The sequence below is a fragment of the Lepidochelys kempii genome, chromosome 11, assembly GCF_965140265.1.
Source record: "Lepidochelys kempii isolate rLepKem1 chromosome 11, rLepKem1.hap2, whole genome shotgun sequence".
Taxonomy (NCBI): Eukaryota; Metazoa; Chordata; order Testudines; family Cheloniidae; genus Lepidochelys; species Lepidochelys kempii.
In genome coordinates, this window is record NC_133266.1 from 11,566,928 (window position 1) to 11,577,502 (window position 10,575).

Consider the following 10,575-nt stretch of genomic DNA (forward strand, 5'->3'; position numbering starts at 1 on the left):
AACTTTTTTATTTCATACTTCTTTCTTAAGGACTGCCTGTCTTCCTTCTGGACTATTCTTGAATTCTCAGGTTTGAGCAAAAAATATAGTTGTTACTCTATGGTACTATCATTTTAGATGCAGTTGTGATAAAAAATAAGTAGCTGAAACAGGCAGATCTTCCTTTTACAATTTCATCTTAAAAGCAGTACTGAGTGTCAGTGAATGCCATGAGTAATACTAAATGAGCACTATGGTAATAAAATAAGTCAATGCTGTTATTTAATTATTGTTTAGGAGAATCCATCCTCAAACATACAGGATTCTGAAGACTATCCACCTTCAAGATCACCATCATTTTCTATAGTTTCAAAGGTTTCAGAGTAGCAGCCGTGTTAGTCTGTATCTGCAAAAAGAAAAGGAGTACTTGTGGCACCTTAGAGACGAACAAGTTATCTGCCAATGATAGTGTTTCTGTCACATAGCCACAGTATATTACCTGTAGCAATAAGAAATAAAATCTCCATCACCCAGAAACAACCGTAGATAAGAACCGGCAGATTACAAAAATAGGTAATTGATTAAAAAAAATTGCCCGGTTTATGCAACAAACTCTCCTTTCCGTATGATTGAGAACCCATACTTCGTTAACATGTTTTAGTCATTAAGACCAGGATACAGTCCACTCAACAGAGCAGATGTCGCATGCAAATTGCTGGATAAAGTGTATGAGAGAGAAATCGAGCAGGGTGCAAAAAGTCTAGAGGGCAAAGCTGTTAACCTGAGTCTTGATGGGTGGAGTAATGTCCACAATGATCCTGTTGTATGTGCTTGTGTGACAACAGAAGAAGGGAATGCCTTCCTTTCAGAAACAACTGATACATCAGGAAATGTACACACAGCAGAAAGCTTACAAGAAATAGCAGTAAAACCATAACATACTGAAAAAATTTTCAAATGTCTAGTATTCAGCTTGATCACAGACAATGCTGCAAATGTATCCAAAATGAGAAGAAATTATTTTGAAGAGAATGGAGAGTCCCAAGGTAATAACATACGGTTGTAGTGCTCATTTGATGCACCTCCTAGCCAAAGACTTCAGTGTTCCAGAAATAAAGGCTAATGTTGTTGAAATTGCAAAATACTTCTGTAACAACCACTTTGCAGCAGCTGCTCTGAAAAAAGTGGGAGGAGCCAAGCTAAGACTCTCACAAGACATGAGATGGAACGCAGTAGTGGACTGTTTTGAGCACTATATCAAGAACTGGCCTAATCTGATGACAGTTTGTGAACAAAATCATGGAAAAAACAAAAAAAAAAGAAGAGATGGCACTGTCACAGCCAAAGTTCTCAACACTGGGCCTAAGAGAAATGTTGAACACATGCGGAGTACCCTGGAGCCTATTTCTGTTGCCTTGAACAAAATGCAGGGAAATAGCTGTTTTATTGCTGATGCTGTTGAAATTTGGAAGGAACTGAGTGAGATCTTATAAAGAGAAATATGCAATGACAGATTTAAATTACAAGCATTAAAAAAAAACAAATGGGACAAGCACTATCTCCAGCTCATTTTCGTGCAAATATCCTCAGTACTTGGTACCAGGGTCAAACCTTAACTGCTGAAGAAGAGGAGCTGGTGATGTCATGGACATCCAGCAAATCATCCCTCCATAATGCCAACCGTAATAAACTTCAGAACTAAGGATAAACCATTCAAGAAATATATGTTTGCTGATGATGTTTTAAGAAAGTCACACCAGTGAACTGGTGGATGTCACTTAAGCACTTGGATTCAGACACTGTTGAAGTGATAATCTCACTTTTAACACCAGTAGCTTCTTCTGCCGGTGTCGAAAGAATATTTTTTCCTTTGGACTAATTCATTCCAAATTGAGAACTTGTTTGGGACCTGAAAAAGCAGAAAAGCTTGTTTTTCCTTTTCCAGATTATGAACAAACAGCAAAATGAAGGTGAAGACGACTGAGTTAGCTGCAGAAGCCAATATTTTAAGTTTCTCATGTTGACCTGGCTGACATAGTCAATTTAATTTTTGTTGTTTTATTTGAACTATTTTAGTTAAAAACAATTTTAACAAAAACAAACCTGATTTTAAAAAACTTGAATGTTTAACTAAAATATTATATGTTTGCTGTTGAAGAAAAAAAATCTAGAATATATAATGTTGTTGTTTTAGTTAAATAAAACAATGTAAATGTCTGTCTGGTGATGGTCTCCTCCTAATACAGCATGGCAAGAAAATCCTCCAAATATTAATGATTAACTTGTTGAATTGGAGATAGTTCACCTCCCAATGACTTCATAAATATTTGCTTCAATTACCTTTGGTAAATGAAATAACCAAACAATCATTCATTTTCTGATATGGCTGTAAAACTAATCTGAAAAGTTTTCAAAATAAATCACTTTAAAATTGTATGGTGTGTACCTTCTAAAAATGAAACCTACATCTATCTCTGAGTTGTGAAGAATATACATTAAGGTTATAACAACCAACAAGAATGCACTTTTATGTAGAAATCCATGACCGAATTGAGTCTTCCTGACTAGTGATTTAAATCAAATCCACCCTGGAAAAGGGGGGGGGGAGAAGATTGCAGCCTCCAGCTTATATTTCCTGAACTATTAAAGCATAACCAATACCATCATATGAGGAGTCTGATCCTCTGTGTGCTTATTCTGAAGAATTCCCATGGAAGCCAGTGACAGCTTGCTTTTAAGGCCAAAGTTCCCTCAGTTTGGGTGTCTAAGCACATTCACCTTAATCCACATTTAGGTACCTGTGATTTTCAGAGTTGCCGAGTACGCCTAATTCCCATTTAAGTCAGCATTTCAGAAACTCAAGCAACTGCTACGGAGGTGTCTAAATACAGATGCAGGTGCCAATCTGTAGGCATTCGAGTTTCAAAATTATGGCCCAAATGTCTATTTCTTTTTCTTGATTCTATTCACAATGAAGCACTGACCAGACACCTTTCAAGATGTTTATCCCTAAAACACTGTTCCCTCAGATGGAAGATTCTCTGATACATGAGGGGTTCAGATGTAAATAATGCACAAAGCCGCTTTAATTAAATAAGCAGTTTGAAGGAGAAGCTTCTGTAGACCCTCTTAAAACCTTAAATCCTGTGAGCTGGATGAACAAAAGGCAGATTAGGCTCACATTTTAAATTCCAGTAAACCGGAAAAGACTCAGTTAATAAATCGCTGAGAGAAAGTTTCTCACTGAATCTCCCCCTCTACAGAAGTGCAAGCTAAATTTATTCCAAAATTTAATTTTCAGGGTTGCAGCTGTGTCTCCCATTGACTTCTAATCTCTGAGAATCAGGCCCTCAATTGTTAATTAAGGGCTTGATTCTACTCTCACTTACATCCATGCAACTCCATCACTGTGAGAGAGAGAGAGAGAAACAGCAGTCCCTGAGAATCTCGAGAGGCAGAAACAGTTGATAAATAATTATGAACACACAAAACTTAGCCAAGATTTCCACTAATTTAAATGGGAGTTTGCCTGCATCAGAACTGCTGGATTTAGCTCATTAAAAGACTGTCTCACTTGGTACCTTATGCCTGTTTTATGAACAAAGGGCTTGGCTACACTTGCAAGTTAGAGCATTAAAGCAGCCCCGGATGCCCTAACTCACGACGCATCCACACTGGCAAGGCACGTAGAGTGCCCGGACTCCACGGCTAGAGCGCTCCTGGTAATCCACTTCAGCGAGTGGAATAACGCTTGATGCGCCCCCAGTGGAGCGCCAGAGCGCCACTGTGGATGCCCTGGTCTGTTAATGCACTTTGATCGGCCTCCAGAAGTGTCCCACAATGCCTGTTCTAGCCATTCTGGTCATCACTTTGAACTCTACTGACCTGCCCTCAGGTGACCAACCGTCAGATCTGCCCTTTAAATTCTCTGGCAATTTTGAAAATCCCCTTCCTGTTTGCTCAGCCAGGTGTGGAGTGCTCTCAGTGAATCTTTCCAGGTGACCAGGCCTCCACGTGCCAGGTGATCCCCAATATGGAGCAATGGCGAGGTGCTGGACCTCACACAGTCCCATGAAAATGGCTTTTCTCATCCGAAAGTTCTGCAGCCACTGCTCATCATCCCAGACTTGCATGACGATGTGATCCCACCACTCAGTGCTTGCTTGTTTCCCAAGCCCAAAAGCAGCGTTCCACAGTGGTGAGCATGTTCGTGAATGCCACAAGCAGTCTCGTGTCATATGCGTTACTCACATCAATATCATTGTCAGAGTCCTCACTGTCAGTTTGGATCTTAAGGAGTAACTCGACTGCCACACGTGACGTGCTGGCGAGACTCATCAGCATATTCCTCAGCAGTTCGGGCTCCATTCCCGCAGACCGAAAGGGAAGACAGAGCGCGCAGTACGAAAAACGTTGAAAGAGGGCGCCAAATGTGGACGGAAGCACAGGTATTGCTGGGATCTGAACCGATGCACCATGGGGTGTTGGGACAGGACCCAGAATGCCCCCCACCTCCCGCCCCCTTCCAACAAGGCACAGCGCCAGAATGGGAAGAGGGGCTCTGTGGGATAGCTGCCCATAATGCACCGCTCCCAATGCCGCTGCAAGTGCTGCAAATGTGGCCACGCCAGTGCGCTTGCAGCTGTCAGCGTGGACACACTGCAGCGCTTTCCCTACTGCGCTCTCCGAAGGCTGGTTTAACTCACAGTGCTCTACATCTGCAAGTGTAGCCATGCCTAAAGTTATCAATCAGCCTTTCAAGTTTGCAATCAGAAATTAATGTTCAGCAACTCATTAATCAGCCGAGTAACATCATCTTTATTCTCATCTTTGATATGGGTTCACAGTTAGTATTTTATTCTATTTGGGGAGGCATTTATATGCAGATATTATTATAGACAGACTATGTACTGTAGTCCACAGTCCCACCCATGATTGCAGAGTCCAGGCCAAGATTTAAGAAGACCCCATAGTGTGACCGCAGGCTGCACACTACAGGATGTGTTTAATTTGTCTGAGAGCTAGGGTATCAAAAGGACCTGAGGCCAGTCTACACTAAAAAATTAAGTCAACCCAGCTATGTTGCTCAGCAATGTGAACATTTCACACCCCTAAGCAATGTAGTTAAGCCAACCTACCCCACAGTGTAGACAGCTGTAGGTTGATGGAAGAATTCTTCTGTCAACCTAATTACCACCTCTCCAAGGTGGATTAACGACAGTGATGCGAGAACTCTTCTGCTGCTGTAGTAAGAGGCTACCCTGAAGCACTAAAGTGGTGCAGAGTTTAAGTGTAGGCATAGCCTAAATTCAGTGGCCTTGGCCTATACATTCACTACAGATTACTCCGGTCTCTTTTCTTCTATGAGACATGCCATGTTGGCCCCAGGATATTAACAAGACAAGGTGAGTGAGGTAATATCTTTTATTGGACCAACTTTTGTTGGTGAGAGAAACGGCTTTTCAAGCTTACACAGCGCTCTTCTTCAGATCCACTGTGTAAGCTCAAAAGCTCACCTCTCTCACCATCAGAAGTTGGTCCAATAAAAGATATTACCTCACCCACCTTGTCTCTGTTCTCTACTGTGAGACACCCTAAGGCTCAAACCAAATCCCTGAATCTGAACAACAGCTAACAGCTCCTTGTGGAGCAGAGAGGGGCTCAGAATACAAATGTTGGCTCCAATCTCTCTAATGAGCTGAGCCCAAAACTCTGCATATACCCATCTATAGATATTTATTGTATAGCCTGCATCATCATAGCTCCAAGTGCTTGTTGATGCCATCACTCCCAGCTTGAGTGCTTTGGAACTCTCTCCAAATACTCAACCCTATTTGCATCTGCAATTAGTTTTAGGAGGGTTCTGAAAGTCATTTGTAACTTGATGTATAATCTCTCTAGCACTGCACATTTAGCCTGCATGTCTTGGTTAGGGCTCTCGGTTGGCCTTAAGGGTAAAATCTCTGACCAAAGGAAATCCTATAGTTCTTGCTAAGAAAAACAAACCACCACCACCCAAACCTCCTCCCAAAACAGGGCCAGAACCAATAAAGAGTCTATCCTAAGCAAATGGTACACAGTCACATGTTAAGGAATTTTTTCACCTTCAGCATTACACAGGCTAGTCAGAGGAATCTCACAAGACCATTCCCCGCATTTTCTCTTGCATCATATAGTGGGGCAAAGTACACTTAGGGGGAGACACATCAAATGCTTGTAACAGTAGAGTATCAAGTTGCAAACTTCCTTGGTAGCAGACCCTTCGAGATTTCCCTACAAGACCCATAAAGATTAGGGTAAGGACATTAACCGGAGTGAGCCTCTCACATTTACATAATATCCTAGCTGTGATGTGCCTTAAACCATGTTCTAGTTGCACTGAAAGCAGTAAGCACTATTACAGTAAGCCACACTAGCACCGTGTGTATCACATCCCCATGTAGCAAACAGCCTACTACTGGTACTAGCTAATGGAGTTACTCCTATAGCTCAAGTGATAGAGGGTTGAGCTATGAGCTATAAGGTTCATACTCCATTGAGGCAGAAGTTCATTATGGAAAGGTTATACTGAGTATTCTACAGTAAAACTTAAATGCAGATAATAACTAATGCTCTAAAAGTTCTCCCTGTATAGAGATAAGGAGGAAACAGTAAGCATAATATTGGGGTGGATCAAACTGAATATTACAGAAAAATGCCAGGTGACAGAATTACTAGTAAATAAACAATAGCTTAAGAGAAAAATATCCTCCCAATTCACAAGACACTCCTAGACTCCACCAGTTATTTGTAAGTTTCCTAGCTGTGGGAGGGGAAAAGATCTCAACCCTGCAAACCAAAGTATGTTTAGCAAATACAGTAATAATCCAACCAGTGAGGAAAACCAGAGGAGGAAAATGTATCTGAAGGCTGGGAATTTATTGAACATTTAGGTGCAAAGTCTACCCCTATCTCCAGGGTCAGAGGGGTCCCAATGGTGGGACCAGCATGGTTCCACCACCAAGGGGCAGAGGGCAAATTTTGGGGGAAAACCACTGCAGAAGGAGTATACCTCCTTGCAGGTCACTTAGCTCAGCTCAGCAGGGGCTCCTTGCTTAGAAGAATTTAGGGACAGGGTAAAGGGGAACCCAATTCAGCATTTATCCTCCAGCCATTTCCCCTGTAGAGGGCATACTCAAGGCTCCGGAGCAACTCTGCCACCACTCTTCAGCCTTGGAAGGAGTATTTCTCCTTATGCATCTCCCTGCACCCAGCCAGAATACTTGGTCTGGGGACCTGATTTGCACTTTACAAACAAGGAACAGATAGTTTAGAGGGAGAATACACCTATCTTTGCATCAGGGATCTCCAGACTCTGCTAGTCAATTTCATGCCGTTCCATTCCCATTTCCATCCAGGAAGTGATGCCAAGCTAATGGCCAGATGTGCACAGACAGGAGGTGCGAGGATTAAGTGGAAAAGAATTTCCAAATGTGCTACTCTATGGCATGAAGTTAGAGTGCTGAGAAGTAATTTCACCCCCCAGCAAGCTAATAATTTTAAGTATCCCACTCCCTCCCCCCACTATTTATGCATTATATCTGAAGGAGGTCAATAGAATTTAACCCTGGTTGAGGCTCTCAGGGCTTTGTGCAACACAATAAAAATTACATTAACAGTCCACAATATTACAATAAAAAAATTTCTTAAAAATTCAAAGTATACATTGGAAGAAACATTTCTATGTATCTGAATGCACACACTTTATATTTTAAAGACCCAAAAGATGTTTGAGTGAAAGTAGCTGCAGTGGTAATTACAACCCAACCCTCTGAAATCTGCTCTAGACAAGTCTTTGCCACTAGCAAACAGAAGACATTTGTTTTTTTTTTAATTAATCATTGATGAGAGGATATGCTGTACTACCTGTTTTTCAAAATAATGAATTCCTGGTAATCTGGGCTCAGTCGTGCAGTCCTTTTTCATGCAGAACTTCATGGGAAGCCCTAAAGCTTTTGATAAGAAAAACAAAGCCAAACCAAAAAACCCTCCTCAAAAAATATAGGGCCAGAACCAATAAAGAGCCAGGTGTTAGTTTCTGAGATCTATCCTGAGCAAATGATACACAACTCCTATGAGAGTTTTGCAAGAGAAAGGACTTCAGAGATCACACCATTGCTGGAGAGATCTTAATAATTTTGTAGGAAACCAAGACTTCGATCTTCCAAGGGCTTAAGTACATGCTTCTCTACTTATGCAAGAAGTCCCTGTTGACTTCAGCAGGACTACTCAAGTATCCAGTTCTTGTGCATCAGTGTGTCTGCATCAGGGCCTGCTGAAGCATGAACTGTATTTTTCTAACACTCCCACTTAGTACTAGGGTACATCCTGCGACAGATCCCAGATGGGGTAAATCACCCTTGCTCCACTGACTTCAATGCATTTTTTATTTCAACAGAGCTAAGGTGTGTTACACCAGATGAGGATTTGCCCCTGTGGTTGTCTTCCTCCCTCCCCCACACTTGGCACAAGAGCCTTCTTCCCTGCAGCTCCTGCCATCCGGAACACCTTTCTTCCTCAGCATCTCCAGTCTCAGCGAAACACATCTCTTTATTCCCCCGCCTCAGTGCGCCACTTAAACAGCACAATGGCAGATTGAGAAAGAAATCAGCCCCAGGCAGCCTTTTGAAATACACTTAGTATGAAAGAAGCTATTCACAAAATCCACTGTGGCTCTAGGAGTATGTGCTACTTTGTATGAAGGATGACGATATAAAAATAAATAGCACTGCAGTGTGTGTTAGCCAAGGAGGAGCTCTGACCTTCGCTCAGCAAATTAGTTGCAAAGTCCCTGTCCACAAAATCCCAAGCGATGCAAAACAGCTTCAAGAAAAGGAGTACTTGTGGCACCTTAGAGACTAACCAATTTATTTGAGCATGAGCTTTCGTGAGCTACAGCTCACTTCATCGGATGCTGTAGCTCACAAAAGCTTATGCTCAAATAAATTGGTTAGTCTCTAAGGTGCCACAAGTCCTCCTTTTCTTTTTTGCGGATACAGACTAACACGGCTGCTACCCTGAAAACAGCTTCAGGCTCTGCAATATCGCTTCCTGTTGTCTGTCCCCCTCACTGTCACCTCGCGACTCGCTTCCAAACGGCCCCTCGCACAGAGCTAGGGAGGGGAGGGCTGGGAAAAGGAAAGTTTTCATACTCCCCCCCCCCCCCCCGCTCTAAATCCAGCCCGTGCATTTCACACAGGCTGGTTTCGAGCCCGCTCCCACAAACCCTTTATAAATCCCTGGGCAAGCTGGTTTGCATGGGCAGGGAAATCAAGCCATGCAGTACCACGCATTCAGATGCGAGAGCTTTCAACGCAGCTCCGAGCTCAGAGCGAGCTCGGGCCGGATCTCAGGCAGGGCTTGCTAGCGGCTGAAAGCACACCCACTTAGCCGGAGAGCTGGGCTCCGCCGCGTGCGCCCATGCTGCTGCTGAAGCGGGCCCTGTTTGCAGAAGTAATGTCCAATAAGGCCGAGTCTGCAGGCAGAGGAGCATTACCCCCGGCGGAATTGCTCAGACACAACCCGCTCCCTGGCTCGCCGCCGGCGCCGGGCAATTTACAATGTCTCTCCACAGCCAGCAATAGGAACGGGTGGCTCCGGAAGGAGCAGCGGCGAGAGCCGGGGGAATGAATGAGCGAAGAGGTCGTTGTTACTCACTGCGATCTGCCGCGGCTGCTCTAGGAAGCCTCCCGGGGGACAGAGGGCGAGAGACTCGGAGGGAACTTTAGCCAGTTCCCTTCCTCCTCCTGCAGAATTCCTCAATTGCACCATCCAAGTGGGGGGTTTTAAGCTCCCCTGCTCCTCAGAACAGCAAGAAACATGGGGCCAGTTAATGCCTCAGCGTTAGCGGGAGCCTTATTAGGAAATGTGTGCATGGGTCTGGGCTGGGGAAGGCGGGTTTTGTGCACGCGCTGGGAAAGTTTCAGAGACAGGCTGCTGCACTTTTGACAACAAACGTTGGTGACCTACAAGGGGGGGAGAAGGGAAGCTGTGTGTGTGCAGTGGAGACGAATGCAGCTGCCTGACCTGAGAGCGCTCCGTGCCCAGAGCGCACACCTCCTCCGCAGCTCAGAGATCCCTACAGCAGGCAGCCCGCCGCGCTGTCCCAGGGATCAAAGAATCAGGCAGTACACAGAAAAGAAACGGATTGGAGAGATCCCAGGGAAAGGAGTCTTACTCCCAAAAGCAGATAGCACACAGAGATCAAAGGAGACACGTCTACAGAGATAAATGGCTAGATTGATTCATGGGGAAGGTCTCATTCCCGCTGTCTTGTCCCTTGTGAGTGTAAAACCACTATCAAATCAAGCTCCCTCCCTCACACCTGTGACAGTGTTATTACACCCTCTTGGCACAGGTGTGACAACACAAGGTACAAAGCAGTGGAAAAAACTTGGAAAGGCTGCTTCTCCAATTCTGTTGTTTATGAGAGAGAAGAATTTTGTGTAAGGTTTAAATTTATAGACATGATGTTTTGGTTTTAATAAACCATTTACAGTTCAAAGTCAGTTACACTAAGTTTTAAACTGATATTAGCGGAGGCACAATATAAATCCT

At 43.6% G+C, this 10,575-nt stretch overlaps 1 protein-coding gene across 3 annotated transcripts in view; it reads right to left on the reverse strand.

The window, feature by feature from the left end:
- The window catches only part of MYLK (myosin light chain kinase), a 324,299-nt gene extending 314,315 nt beyond the window's left edge, over positions 1-9,984 (reverse strand). For 2 of the 3 annotated variants that reach the window (XM_073305128.1, XM_073305127.1), the window contains exon 1: positions 9,676-9,984. The gene's annotated coding sequence lies outside the window, so the exon portion shown is untranslated. The remainder of the gene's footprint in view (positions 1-9,675) is intronic. The other variant, XM_073305130.1, reaches the window with a different exon arrangement.
- Between the last annotated feature and the right edge of the window lie 591 nt (positions 9,985-10,575).